Genomic DNA, 15,828 nt, shown 5'->3' on the forward strand with positions numbered 1-15,828 from the left:
GGGATGTCAGAGAGCCAGTTTCTGCTTGATCCCACACGGGAAGCGCTGCTCAGGCAAGAAGCTAGCTCATAGCTAGCCAGCACAGTGGTGGTGGGGGGAGCCTCTCCCACCTCCACAGCAGTGCTAAAGATGTCCGACTGCCAGCTTAGGCCTGCTCCCCCCAGACATCCCCCAAGGGCTCCCAGACTGGAAGAGGGTGCAGGCCGGGCTGAGGCACCACCCCGCTGAGTGTATGAATTTCATGCACCGGACCTCTAATATTTACATAAACTCTCAAGGTACTCCAAATAGTCAACATAATTTTGAAAAAGAAGAACAAAGCTAGAGGACTCATAGCTTCTGATTTCAAAACTTATATAGTAGCAGTAATCAAAACAGTGCGGTACAGTTGTAAAGACAGACATATTGATCAATGAAAAAGAATAGAGAGCCCAGAAATAAACCCTCTCTAATATGGTCAAATGGTTTTTGACAAGAGTACCAAGACCTTTAATAGGGAAAGAACAGTCTTTTCAACAAATGATGCTGGGAAAACAGAATATTCACATGGAAAATAATAAAGTTGGATCCTATCTAACACCATATATAAAACTTAACTAAACTGGATCAAAGACCTAAATGTAAGACTTAAAACAATAAAAATATTTTTAAAAAATGACAAAAGTTTCATGACATTGGATTTGGTATTGATTTTTTGGATGACATCAAAGGCAGAGGAAACAAAAATAAGTAATAGACACACTGGATTTTATGAAAATTTAAAAAAATTGTGCATCAAAAAATACTACTAACAGGGTTAAAAGGCAATCCACAGAATGGGAAAAATATTTGCAAGCCATATATCTGATAAGGGATTAATATCCAGAACATACAGAGAAATTCTCAAACTAAACAATAAAAAGCCAAACAACCTAATTAAAAAATGGGCAAGGACTCAAATAAACATTTCTCCAAGAAAAATGCACAGTGCTTGCCTCAGCAACTCATGCACTAAAATTGAAATGATACAAAGAGGACTAGCATGGCCTTGTGCAAGAATGACACACAAATTCATGAAGCGTTCCATACAAGAAAAAACAAAAAAGGGAAATACATAACACCAATAAACATATGAAAAGATCCTCAGCATTACTAATAATTAGAGATATAAATCAATACTACAATGAGATCTATCTCACACCCATTTTGAAGGGTTAGGATATGGAGAATTTGAAACCTTCCGTACTGTTGGTGGGAATCAATAATACAGCCACTGTGGACAACATTATGGTGGTTTCTCAAAAAATTAAAATTAGAATTACAATATGATTTAAGGTACATGCTGCCTACAATGGAAAGCAGAGTCTCAAAGAGATATTTGTATACCAATGTTTATAGCAGCACTATTCACAGTAACTAAAACATGGAAGCAACCTGTGTCTATCAACTGATGAATAGATAAGCAAAATCCTATCTAATAAAAGGCCAGACCATAAGCATCATGACTGAAACAACTGTTCAACCAGTCGCCATGAGGTGCATTGACGACCTCTTGTCCCCCCCCCCCCACCCTCTCATCTGGCAGGCTGTGATTGCAGCATGGCTAACAGGGAGCCATGTCGAATAGGGGGTGGTGGTGGGGTGGGACTGGGGATTGGACTCGTGGGGCAGCGGCAGCATCACCGAGTGTCCCAGAGTGGCATCAGCGTCATGGAGCGTTCTGAGGCAGTGGCAAACAGCATCACAGAGTGTCCTGAGGTGGCAGCAGCATCACTGAGTGTCCCGAGGTGGTGGTGAGCAGCGTTGCGGAGTGTCATGGGCCCTGATGGCAGGCTAGGGTAGGGACTCTACATGCACACGATTTTGTACACTGGGCCTTTAAGTCTTATTATAAGTTCCTGACAAGAAAGAACTTGATAACATGGTTGGGAAAACAAAAGAGATAGAAATGAAAAAAATTATAGAACATTAACAAATTCTTCCATATGCCTGATAATCTTTATGTTTATCCTCCCTGCCTCAAGACTTATATGCCATTGATCAATTAAAAGTCATCTCCCTTTTCTCTCTTTTTTTTAATATATTCTTTTATTGATTAAGATATTACATATGTGTCCTTGTTCCCACGTTACCCTCTACCACCCCCCCACCCCACCGCTCATGCCCTCACCCCCCCGCTGTCCGCGTCCATTGGTTAGGCCTATATGCTTGCATATAAGTCCTTTGGTTGATCTTTCCCCCTTACCCCTCCCCTCCCCTACCTCCCCTCCAAGGCCCGACAGTCCAATCAATGCCTCTCCGTCTCTGGATCAGTCCTTGTTCATCAGTTTATGTTGTTCATTATATTCCACAAATGAGTGAGATCCTGTGGTATTTATCCGCTCTCCAGTTCCATCCATGCTGTGGCAAATGGTAAGAGTTCCTTTTTCTTCTTCCTCTTCTTAAAGAAGACCTTTCAGCATTTCATATAATGCTGGTTTGGTGGTGATGAACTCCTTTAGCTTTTTCTTATCCGTGAAGCTCTTTATCTGACCTTCCATTCTGAATGATAGCTTTGCTGGATAAAGTAATCTTGGTTGCAGGTTCTTGCTATTCATCACTTTGAATATTTCTTGCCACTCTCTTCTGGCCTGCATGGTTTCTGTTGAGAAATCAGCTGATAGTCGTATGGGTACTCCCTTGTAGGTAACTGACTGTCTTTCTCTTGCTGCTTTTAAGATTCTCTCTTTATCTTTTGCTCTTGGCATTTTAATTATGATGTGTCTTGGTGTGGTCCTCTTTGGATTCCTTTTGTTTGGGGTTCTCTGCGCTTCCTGGACTTGTAAGTCCATTTCTTTCACCAGGTAGGGGAAGTTTTCTGTCATTATTTCTTCAAAAAGGTTTTCAATATCTTGCCCTCTCTCTCCTTCTGGTACCCCTATAATTCTGATGTTGGTACGCTTGAAGTTGTCCCAGAGGTTCCTTACACTATCTTCATATTTTTGGAATCTCTTTTCTTTTTTCTTTTTTGGTTGGGTATTTTTTGTTTCTTTGTATTTCAAATCTTTGACTTGATTCTTGGGATCCTCTTGTCTGCTGTTGGATCTCTGTAAATTATTCTTTATTTCAGTCAGTATATGCTTAATTTCTAGTTGGTCCTTTTTCATGTCCTCCATGGTCTCACTATACTTATTGAGGGATTCATTAAATTTATCGGCGGTTTCCATAAAATTCTTGAAAAACCTTATAAACGTGGCCTTGAACTCTATATCCAGTTGTTTGCTTTCCTCCATTTCTGCCATTTGTGACCTGTTTCTTTGTCTCCACATTTTGTCTGCTTCCCTGTGTTGATAGAGTGGCCCTGCGCGCCAGGTGTCCTGTAGGGCCCAGTGGCTCAGCCTCCCCAGTTACCTGGGGTGGACACTCTTGGTGCACTCTTGGTGCCTTGGTTGTTGTAGGATCACTGGGAGGAATTGACCTCCAGGCCAATTGGCTGTGAGAATCAGCTGTGTCTGAAGTGGGAGAACTTCTGTGCTGAAGACACCCTTCTGGGGCAAGACTTGCTTCAGTGGGGCTTTGGTGCTCACTGAGTCTGCTCCCTGAGTGTGTCCCTTATGGATCTGAGGAGTTGCAATCTGGATGGTCCCCCTCTGACCACCGGGTACAGTGGCTCTTGGATCTAAGGAGGTGTTAATTCAGCCTCTGCCTGAGGCCACACAGCAGGAGCCACAAGAGGGTCAGCTGTGAAGCAATGCAAGCTGCTGCGGGGCCTTGGGCCTTCTCTTGGAAGTTCCGGATCTGCCTGGCTAGGCTGCAGTTAGGTACATTCACATGCAAAGGCTCTGCCACAGCCTGGGTGGGGCGGGGTCTCAGGGAGTCAAAGGGCAGGGGAAAGCAGCTATGGTGATTCTCCGCCCGGAGTCGCGCATCTCAGTGGCCCGATAATTGCTGCAAGCACCTCTGAGGGAAAGCTGCACTCAAGTTCGCCCGCTGCCCGACAGACCAGCTTCTCCCCGTATGAGTCCTGGGTCCCCAGAGACTTCCCGGAACCGGAGTTCAGAGCAGTCGGGAGCTTGTGATTCAAAAAAAATAGCCGAGTCCTCAGGTGCCACCCCTTTCCGCGCGCGCACACGTGCGCGAGCCGCCGTACCTCTGCACTTCACCTCCGCAGTCCCTCTGGCTCTCAGCGTGCTTTTCTTTCCTTCTAGTTGTAGAATTTACACTCAGCCAGGCTTCCTGTTGTTCTGGATGATGTCTGCTCTGTCCTTTGCGGTATTTTTCAATTGTTGTGTGAGGTGACAATTTCCCGGTGTTTATCTATGCCGCCATCTTAGTTTTTCCCCCTCCCTTTTCTCTTAATTCCCATCTCTTTCTGTCTATAGGTTGAATTGTAATAATTTCTGGGCATATATTTTCTATATTGATTTTCCCATTGAGAATAGTTCTGCCAGCAGAAAAAACATATTCATCCCTGTGTTTGGGTGGGTTTGCCTATATGAATCTCCTTTTACTCTACTTCTGTAGCCAATTAATGTCCCCTTTTTTATGGATATATTCTTTCATTAGCTATATTAATATATTTAATAAAGTATAGTAAAAAATTACAGACTTGGCAGGAATTCTGTCTTTCTGGTGACTGCCAAATAAATCAATTATAAGTAAGTACAGAGTTTAACTCTTTAAGGACAATCTTATTTACCCAACAACCCAATTCTCATGAGATCACTCCCTGTAACACTGTACTGACAATTGTAGGTAAGTAAATCAGTATTTTCTTATCACTGCATTTGGGGTTGGTGGCATTTCCATGACATCAATAGCTATTCTGATTGTGTGAGATGGTGTTTTAGGAAATCTCTTAAGCATTACTACTCCTTCTGAGTAGTAATTCTCCACTTGAGCTTAGGTATCCTGCTATTGTATTATTTGCGTTATTTCCATTGTGATAAACATCTGCATTCATCTTTATTTTCTTTCTCTCCTGTCTCAGAAGATAAAAGGTCCCTCCCACTGCCCAACCCACAACAATCTGGCTTCTGCCTATCCTCTACTTCCTTCACCCCATGAATGAAATTATCTTTACTGAAATAAAATAATGCACTATAATTATGATATTCAGTGAATTCTTTTTAATTTTACTGAATCTCTCATCTATTTCTGATTGTTGCACAGGCACTTTTCAAAACTCTATCCTCTCTGACCTTGACATTAGTTATTCTGATTCTAATCACATATGCCTAACCAATTTTGTTATTTTTCCTTCACAGGCCCCTCCTCTTTTGCCTATAAATCTTTAATTTTAGTTGTTTCTGAGTGTCTTCCTGTCTGCAGGCCCTGCTTTTCTCTCTTTGTCCCTCATGTTGGATAAACATTAAAGTGGTTTTAATTACCTCTTGTATGCTGACCTTTAAATCTCTATATCAACCATTATCTCTCCTGAATTCATACTTACATAACTAACTAGATACCAGTTCTCAAGTATTGGTGATGTGTTGGCATTTTAAACTGTGAAAATAATCATTTTATTGCCCAAACTTTAAATTTCTCAACCATATGTATTAGTATTAGGCAGATTTTTTCGTGTTAGAGATAGCTTCCACATAATCTTATTCTTTTGAATTTTTTTCTATTTCATTAGATATGTTGATTAAAAAGCGAAGAAAATTAGATACTTTTAAAATGTGTGAGAAATTAAATATACAACTGTAGGTAGATATGTTATCTCAAGTTTCTCATTTCAATGTCCAATATTCTTTTATGTATCTCTCTAGATATAACTATACTACAGATGCTCATTTTAAGATTGAGGCTATGTCCTAATAAACCCATCACAAGTTGAAAATATCATAAGTTTAGAAATGCTTTTAATTCACCCAACCTATTAAACATCATAGCTGAGCCTAGCTTACCTTAAAGTGCTCAGAACACTTACATTAGCCTACAGTTGATCAGTTATCTTGAGTTTAATCTCACGAGTAATTGCCTTCCTCCTCTCACCAGAAACAGGATACACAGGCAGGCATTTTGTAGACATGATGGGATAGGAAAACATATAATACAATATTCAAATAATACAATATCCAAATAATACAATATCCAAAAAACTCTGGAAACACAGAACACTATAGAGCAGCGGTTCTCAACCTGTGGGTCGCGACCCCTTTGGGGGTTGAACGACCCTTTCACAGGGGTCGCCTAAGACCATCAGAAAACATGTATATAGTTACATATTGTTTTTGTGATTAATCACTATGCTTTAATTATGTTCAATTTGTAACAATGAAAATACATCCTGCATATCAGATATTTACATTATGATTCATAACAGTAGCAAAATTACAGTCATGAAGTAGCAACAAAAATAATTTTAAGCTTGGGGGTCACCACAACATGAGGAACTGTATTAAAGGGTCGCGGCATTAGGAAGGTTGAGAACCACTGCTGTAGAGTATTGGTTGTTTACTCTCATGATTGTGTGGCTGACTTGGAGCTGTGGCTTTAAGCCGCTGCCAAGCATGAGAGAGTATCATACTGCATATCGTTAGCCCAGGAAATGATCAAAATTCAAATTAAAGTTTCTTCTAAATGCATTTTGCTTTAGCACTAATATAAAGTCAAAAAATCCTAAATCAAACAATTATAAATCAGGGACTGTCTTTAGCTTTATGTCAAATAAGCCTATCACTTAAAATATTTTGTCTGTAACAGAAACCCTGACTCAAATTGGTTTAAACAATAAAGAAATTTATTATCCCACGTATCAGTAATTCCAGAGGTAGAGTGGACCGCAGGGTTAGTCTCTTTACTGGCATGAAGACTTAGCTTTGTTCCATCTTTAAATCTGCTTATGTCTTAGTAGGGGTTAGTCTATGATTGTCAGGGTGATTTACTTTTAGGAACGCCATTGGCATAATCATGCACATCTACAAGTCAGCTGTAGCCATTAGGTTCAGACAGCAATATTCAAAGAAAGAAGAGACAAAGTTTGGTCCTGTGGCTCTTTTGTAGAAGTAATAAAATTTCCTCAGAACCAAGTTTTCTAATACTATCATGATAAGTCACCACAAACCTACTAGCTTATAGCAAACACTCATTTATTACTTCACAGTTCTGTGGGACAGAAGTCCAGGTGGGCTCTACTGAGTCCTCTGTGTACTAAAGGCTAAAGTCAATGTGAAGGCTGGGCTGGCCTCCTGACTGGAGGACTTGAGAGGAAAACCCACTTCCAAGCTCATTCAGGTTGTTTGCGAAATCCAGTTCTCTGTGGTTCTAAGACTGAGGTCACTGTTTCTTTGCTGGCTCTTAACTGGGGGTTGATTTCAGCTCCTTGGGGCTGACTACGGTCGTCAAGGAGTTCACTTGAATCCTTCTTGTGCTTCAAATCTCTCTGACTTTCCTTTCTCCCATCAGTTGAAGAAACCTTTCTGCTTTTGTGATTAGATCAGGCCTAACCTTTTTTAAAAATTAACCATACAAATAATGTAACGTAATCACCAGGGTGATATCTCATCATTTTCATCAGTTTCAGGGATTAGGGTAGAACATCTTTGGGAGGGGTAGCATTTTAGAATTATGCCTACAACAGCCACAGTTGGATCACATGCTCTTTCCTGAAAGAATCATTGTCACGGGGGATGAGTTTCCATAATTTGCTCATGAAGTCTTCTGGGATGGAATGACTGGGGAATAAACCACAATATATATTATGTACTCACATTACAATGCTTCTTTGAGAATTACCAAATGGGTTTATCTATTCTCTCTTTATGATATGTTTTTCTTACAAAGAATACTATCATATTATTAGTACTCTCTTTCCTCCTTATTTTCCATAATGCGTAATATATGTTGATTCAGATATTGGTTAAAAATTATTTTGGGGGAGGAAAAAAAGATGCTTTTTGAAGTGAAGCCTAGCATTTGAGAACAAAAAGAATCTGTTTTTATTACTCTATCATAGTAAACTATCCTAAAAAGAGACAGCTGAGTAACTTGAGCTGATGGATCAAATTTGGAATTTTTTAAAAATATTTATGTAAAACATGTAGAATTGATATTGGTTCAGCTGTTATAGGTAAGTCACCTTAGATGTCAGAACAACTCTATTAGAAATCACTGTCTATTTAGCATTACCATTGGTGAGCTACTTAATGACTCATTAACTTTCAAAGATCTACAGTATTGCTTTAAGAGTTCTTCTCCAGGAATTGTCTAACTTCTCTCACTTCCTCAGCCCATCCAAACCCCACTCCAGTTTGTTGAAATCTAAGGGCAATTTGGCTATACAACATGCCACTACATTAATATCTAGTGTAGCTTGGGACAGTCTAGCTAACAATGCAGATGTCATGTTTTTTTACTCCCCTCTTTTTTTTTTTTAATATATATTTTATTGATCCTTTACAGAGAGGAAGGGAGAGAGACAGAGAGTTAGAAACATCGATGAGAGAGAAACATCGACCAGCTGCCTCCTGCACATCTCCCACTGGGGATATGCCCGCAACCCAGGTACATGCCATTGACCGGAATCGAACCCGGGACCCCTCAGTCTGCAGGCCGACGCTCTATCCACTGAGCCAAACCGGTTTCGGCTACTCCCCTCTTTATATGTGGCCTTCCAGAGGTGTTCCTTTTGCCCAAGATGATAATTTTTATCTAAAGAGAACTTTTCATTAGGTAAAAGTACCTAAGTGGAGACTCACCCTATTAGAATCTCTTACGCAAAGACCTACCACAGTTGATTGCACCATCTGGCCAGAGTATGCACTATGTAACTAGGCAAGAGTTCTCCAAGAACCCCAGCCAGGGTTGAGTATAATCAGGGTTGGGAGATGATCCAAGTGAGGTGTACATTCTGCTTGTTTGGCTGATGTGCTGTCTTATCTGCCAAGATACGGCTCAAGAGCTAATACACTTTCAATAATTCCAGAAAATGAAGTGATAGTGAAAACATTGGATACATCTGCTACTTTTGCTATAAATATGGTATTTTTAGCAAATAAAAGGTCAATTGGATGCTAAATAAGGTAGACTCTAATCATTTTCTATTGCTTCTAGATTAATTTTTTTTCATTGTTACATATGAGGAAACTAAGATCCTAATTGTGTATAATTTGCTTAAGGCAAGCAATAAAGTAAGAAAAATTCATACTGTTGAATTTTTGGCTTGTCTACTTACCCCATTTTAAATATGCATAATGAATGGAATCACCAGCTTACTTTATTATGTTACAGAGTGTTATTATATGTTAGTAACACTATAAAAATGTTCATTTGATAGATATTAATGTCTAACATCTATAACTACTTGATGTATTTCACTGTAGAGAGGCTACTATTTTCTTTGGGTTCCTTAAATTATTCATCCAACACTGGAATTCTGGTTACTGTGTTCATAAATAAGAACATAAAACATGTTAAATTGGAAATATTATATTCTCAATAATTTCTTATGGTTATATAGGTTTCCTGTTAGATTATTTAGGTATAACTATTTATAAAGACAAATTATTTTATTTGCGAATTGATAAGAGGATGAATGACTTTATTAGCATAAATTGGTGAAATTGTGCCATCTAGTGTCCTTTAATGAAAAAACTGTATTAAAAAAAATTTTTTTTTCAGCTCCACCAATTTTTAAATGTTACTGATTAAAAATGAGTCTAGGAAACTATTTTTCCAATTCCTAAGTATGAAAGATAAGCAATATGAGTACAAAATAAAATAAACTTAGGACACATATTACTGGGAGAGTGTATTCCAGGCACAGAAGGAAATTCTAGACAATCTCTAGAAATTAGTGAGGTCATTCCAAGCATTTCCTAAGATTTTGTTTGCTATACGTAATATAATGTTTCCTACGGAGTGTGTGTATTATTGGGGAGTAGAGATAAGAGGAGTGTGAGACCAAAAGCCACCAAATAATGAGATTCTTGGTGACTGGTGATGAAATGAAGGGAAGATCTTTTTTATCCCTTTCGGAACTGTATTTTCCTGAAATGTTGCAGATCAGTTACAGCAGACAGAGTGTTGGCCAGCATGGAAAACTGTCCCTCTGGGCTTCTTTTTGCCTGCAGCAGGCACAGGGAAGTAACTGCAGCTTTGATAAGGGCCGTCAAAGGCAGGATCATGAAGACTCTGGCTTCAAGATTGTCGACCCTTCCTTGTCTTTCCCCTGTCTATATTGTCAACCTAGGCCCTATCCTGAGAATTGGGGGAAGTAGAGGTTTTTGTATGTGTGTGCATGCAAGTTTTCATAAGAGGAAGAAGAGAGGAGTTGTGAGTTGCATTAGGATAAATGGGAAATGTGAGGGAGAAGGTAGAGAAAATGAAAAATTATAGTTCAGTGTGCTGGCAGCAGAGATTAACTGACAGAAAGCTTTGAAGTTACTTTTATCCAGATTTGGTTTTTTGTGACTTTGGAATTACCCGATTACTTTTGATGACTTAATTTTCATATGTTAAAAAAAAAAGTGGAGGTGGAAGCAAAGTCAGGTAAATTCAGGTACCTTTTAAAATAGTTGTGCAGAAACATAGTGATGTAACAAGTATCAATTCCTTTCACCATAAAATTTTAGGAAGAATTTCTGTAACTACCTACCTATATAGTGGGACATATGCAGATCATTTGTATTAGTTATTATGCCTGTTCAGTTAGGCTAAAGATTTCTTTTATCTAGTTACCTTCACTTAACTATTAATCATGTATCATCTTGTGACTTCTATTATTTTCTTGAAAATTTTTGTATCGTGAATTGCTATTAATATTTTTAGGACCTGTGTCAACAACTTTATCTATATCCATATCTGCATATGTGTAAAATGTTTTGCATACCTCTCATGTTTTGTTCCTAGCAGGCAATTGATAAGTAGTTGTTACCTTGTTTTCTGGATTCAGAGGAATTTTCTTTTACCCAGGTAAAAACATGTTATCAACAAATCTGATATATAGTACATCCATTGAGAGAAAGTATATTTCATATGTCTGAGATTTCACAAACACTCATGTAACTTAAGGTAATTATTTTATTTTTCATTGTAAAAAATACATAACATAAAATTTAACATCTTTTTTTAAATATATTTTTTATTGATTAAGATATTACATATGTGTCCTTATCACCATGTTACCCACCCCTCATGCCCTCCCCCCCCCCCCCCCCGTTGTCCGTGTCCATTGGTTAGGCCTATATGCTTGCATATAAGTCCTTTGGTTGATCTTTCCCCCTTACCCCCACCCTCTCCTACCTTCCCTCCAAGGCCCGACAGTCCAATCAATGCCTCTCCGTCTCTGGATCAGTCCTTGTTCATCAGTTTATGTTGTTCATTATATTCCACAAATGAGTGAGATCATGTGGTATTTATCCGCTCTCCAGTTCCATCCATGCTGTGGCAAATGGTAAGAGTTCCTTTTTCTTCTTCCTCTTCTTAAAGAAGACCTTTCAGCATTTCATATAATGCTGGTTTGGTGGTGATGAACTCCTTTAGCTTTTTCTTATCTGTGAAGCTCTTTATCTGACCTTCTATTCTGAATGATAGCTTTGCTGGATAAAGTAATCTTGGTTGTAGGTTCTTGCTATTCATCACTTTGAATATTTCTTGCCACTCTCTTCTGGCCTGCATGGTTTCTGTTGAGAAATCAGCTGATAGTCGTATGGGTACTCCCTTGTAGGTAACTGACTTTCTTTCTCTTGCTGCTTTTAAGATTCTCTCTTTGTCTTTTGCTCTTGGCATTTTAGTTATGATGTGTCTTGGTGTGGTCCTCTTTGGGTTCCTTCTGTTTGGGGTTCTCTGCGCTTCCTGGACCTGTAAGTCTATTTCTTTGACCAGGTAGGGGAAGTTTTCTGTCATTATTTCTTCAAATAGGTTTTCAATATCTTGCCCTCTCTCTCCTTCTGGTACCCCTATAATTCGGATGTTGGGACACTTGAAGTTGTCCCAGAGGCTCCTTACACTATCTTCATATTTTTGGAATCTTTTTTCTTTATTGGTTGGGTATTTTTTGTTTCTTTGTATTTCAAATCTTTGACTTGATTCTTGGGATCCTCTTGTCTGCTGTTGGATCTCTGTATATTATTCTTTATTTCAGTCAGTGTATGCTTAATTTCTAGTTGGTCTTTTTTTCATATCCTCCAGGGTCTCACTAAATTTATCGGCGGTTTCCATAAAATTCTTGCAAAACCTTATAAACATGGTTTTGAACTCTATATCCAGTCGTTTGCTTTCCTCCATTTCTGTCATTTGTGACCTGTTTCTTTGTCTCCCCATTTTTTATGCTTCCCCGTGTTGGTAGAGTGGTTTTGTGTGCTAGGTATCCTGTTGGGCCCAGTGGCTCAGCCTCCCCAGTTACCGGAGATGGACACTCTTGGTGCACCCCCTTGTGGGCTTTGTGCACAGTCTTGTTGTAGTTATGCCTTGATTGTTGTAGGATCACTGGGAGGAATTGACCTCTAGGCCAATTGGCAGTGAGAATCAGCTGTGTCTGCAGTGGGAGAACTTCTGTGCTGAAGACACCCTTCTGGGGCAAGACTTGCTTCAGTGGGGCTTTGGTGCTCACTGAGTCTGCCCCCTGGGTGTGTCCCTTATGGATCTGAGGAGTTGTAATCCGGATGGTCCCCCTCTGACCAGTGGGTACACTGGCTCTTGGAGGTTACCCAGCAGGAGCTATGAAGAGAACTGCAGATTCCCCTTCCTTTTTTTGAGTTTGGAGGTGCCCTGATGAGGCCCAGCTGTGAAGCAATGCAAGCTGCTGTGGGGCTTTGGGCCTTCTTTTGGAAATTCTGGGTCTGTGGCCCAGCTGCAGTTTTTTAGGTAATTTTCAGGTTGCAAACGGCCAGGGCATTCATATGCAAAAGCCTCTGCTGCAGCCTGGGTGGGGCGGCGTCTCAGGGAACCAAAGGGCGGAGCAAGGAACTATGGCAGATTCTCAGCCCTGCCCTAAGGGGCCGCGTGCGTCTCAGTGTCCTGATAATTTAATTGCTGCAAGCACCTCTGAGGGAAAGCCGCCCTTGAGTTCCGAGTTCTGCCCGCTGCCAGACAGTCCAGTTTCTCCCCGTATGAGTCCTGGGTCCCTAGAGACTTCCTGGAACCGGAGTTCAGAGCAGTCGGGAGCAAAGCAAATCGGGAATCCATCCCGATTCAAAAAGACAGCCGCGTCCTCAGGTACCAGCCCCTTTCCGCGCACTCTTGAGCCTCCGTACCTTTGCACTTTTACTTCTGCAGCTCCTGACCCTCAATGTGCTTTTCTCTTTCCTTCTAGTTGTAGAATTTCCACTCCGCCAGCCTTCCTGTAAGTTCTGGATGATGTCCGTTTTGTCTTTTTTTTTTTTTTTTTAAATATATTTTATTGACTTTTTACAGAGAGGAAGAGAGAGAGAGATAGAGAGCCAGAAACATCCATGAGAGAGAAACATCGATCAGTTGCCTCCTGCACATCTCCCACCGGGGATATGCCCGCAACCCAGGTACATGCCCTTGACCGGAATCAAACCCGGGACCCTTCAGTCCTCAGGCCGACGCTCTATCCACTGAGCCAAACCGGTTTCGGCCCGTTTTGTCTTTTTATTGTGTTTTGAAATTGTTGTAGGAGGCAGCAATTTCGGTGTTTCCCTATGCCACCATCTTAGTTTCTCCCAAATTTAACATCTTAACCATTCATTCTGTTGCCTTAAGTACATCCATATTGTTGTGCAATGGAACTTTTTCATCTTGCCAAACTGAAACTCTGTATCTATTAAACAGCAATTCTCCATTTCCCCTTCGGCCAGTGCCTAGCAACCACCATTCTACTTTCTATAAGTTTGACAACTTTAGATGCTTCATATATGCGATATCATACAGTATTTTTGTCTTTGTGACTGGCTTATTTCACTCAACAGAATGTTCTCAAGTTTTATCCATGCTGTAGCATGTGATAAGATTTCATTTTTAAGGTTAAATACTATTTAAGGTAATTTTAAAAAAATACTTAGACTGGTTTGGCTGGTGTGGCTCAGTGGTTGAGCATTGGCCCATGAACCAAGAGGCCTCCAGTTGGATTCTTGGTCAGGGCACATGGCCAGGTTGTGAGCTTGATCCCCAGTAGGGGGCATGCAGGAGGCAGCTGATCAATGTTTCTCTCTCACTTATGTTGCCATCTCTCTATCCCTCTCCTTTCCTCTCTCTCTAAAATCATATTAAAAATAATAAAATATTAATAAAGACATTAAAAAAGTACTTAGGCCCTAGCTGGTTTTGCTCAGTGGATAGAGCATCGCCTGTGAACTGAAAGGTCCCAGGTTCGATTCCAGTCAAGGGCACAAGCCTGGGTTTCGGGCTCAATTCCCAGTGTGGGGCTTGCAGGAGGGAGCTGATCCATGATTCTCTGTCATCATTGATGTTTCTCTCTCTCTCTCTCTCTCCCTCTCCCTTCCTTTCTGAAATCAATAAAAAAAAGAATAAAAAAGTACTTAGATTGTAGCCAGCAGATTTATTTAATCAACTATAGGCCCAATGCATGAAATTCTTGTACAGTAGGGTCCCTAGGCTGGGATAGCAATCAGGGCCGATCAGGGCCTTCTGGCTCCTGGCCGGGGCCTTCCTTCGTTCCATGCTGTCCCCTGGTGGTCAGCGCATGTCATAGGGAGTGGTTGAACTCCCGAGGGGACAATTTACATATTAGCCTTTTATTACATAGGATGTGAACTACAAGTCAATTTAATATGGTCTACATATTAATATGGTCTACACAGAAAAAACAGCTACATATATTTAGTAAAGTGCTGTACAATGCTGAGACAGAATTCCAACAATTAAGAATCTTTTAAAACTACAATAAGCTCCTTTGTGATGTTATGTAAGACAGTAGGTTTTAAAAAGTGTCATGTAACATGCTTACATGTCTCTGGATCTAGGGTGGTGAAGGCCTGGGGTGGGTGGTGGGGGGAGCAGGCTAGAAGGGGCTAATGGGTGAAGAAAGGGGACATATGTAATACTTACAACAATAAAGATTTTTAAAAAAGTATCATGTAAAAATGTTCTTACATTTTTTTATCAACAAATTATAAGTTGAGCCACGAGATTCAGATCTTAATACCCACATGCTTTTCACTTTTAACATACTGAATTTAAATGACGATAGGTGTCAAAATTGCTGATTTCCAATCTTTTAAATGCACACACCAGATTTTAAAAAGATTTTCATTTAGTCTTCATTTCGCTTTCCTAGAAGGAAAAGTATAATGCCTTACCATGTCATTCACACTTTGTAAAATGAAAATACTGCATTTGCTATTGTTTTCCTTATTTTCACACTATTAAAAAAATATCACCAGTCTATTTTTTTTCACTCAGAACAATGTTTATTTCTTTTTTTAAAATTCTTTATTGTTAAAAGTATTACATATAATATTACATATAGTATTACATATCTCCTTTTGCCCCTTGACCTCTCCCTGCCCCCCCCCCCCCCCCAGTGTCTGTGTCAATGGGTTATGCTTGTATGCATTCCTACAAGCCTTTTGGTTGATCTCTTAACACCCCCCCCTCACCCCACCCCCATCTTCTCTCTGAAGTTTGATGGTCTGTTCGATGCTTCACTGTCTTTGGATCTATTTTTGTTCATCAGTTTATGTTGTTCATTATATTCCACAAAAGTAATATTTCTCTTTCTCCGACTGGCTTATTTTGCTTAGCATAATGTTCTCCAGTTCCATCCATGCTGTTGCAAATGGTAAGAATTCCTTCTTTTTTACCGCACCATAGTATTCCATTGTGTCGATGTACCACAGTTTTCTAATCCATTCATCTGCTGATGGGCACTTATGCTGTTTCCAAATCTTAGCAATTGTATTACCAGTCTATTATTAACTAGGACTATCCACTCTAGGAGAA

This window comes from Myotis nattereri (genome assembly GCF_964212035.1).
Source record: "Myotis nattereri genome assembly, chromosome: 1".
In the NCBI taxonomy this organism is placed as follows: domain Eukaryota; kingdom Metazoa; phylum Chordata; class Mammalia; order Chiroptera; family Vespertilionidae; genus Myotis; species Myotis nattereri.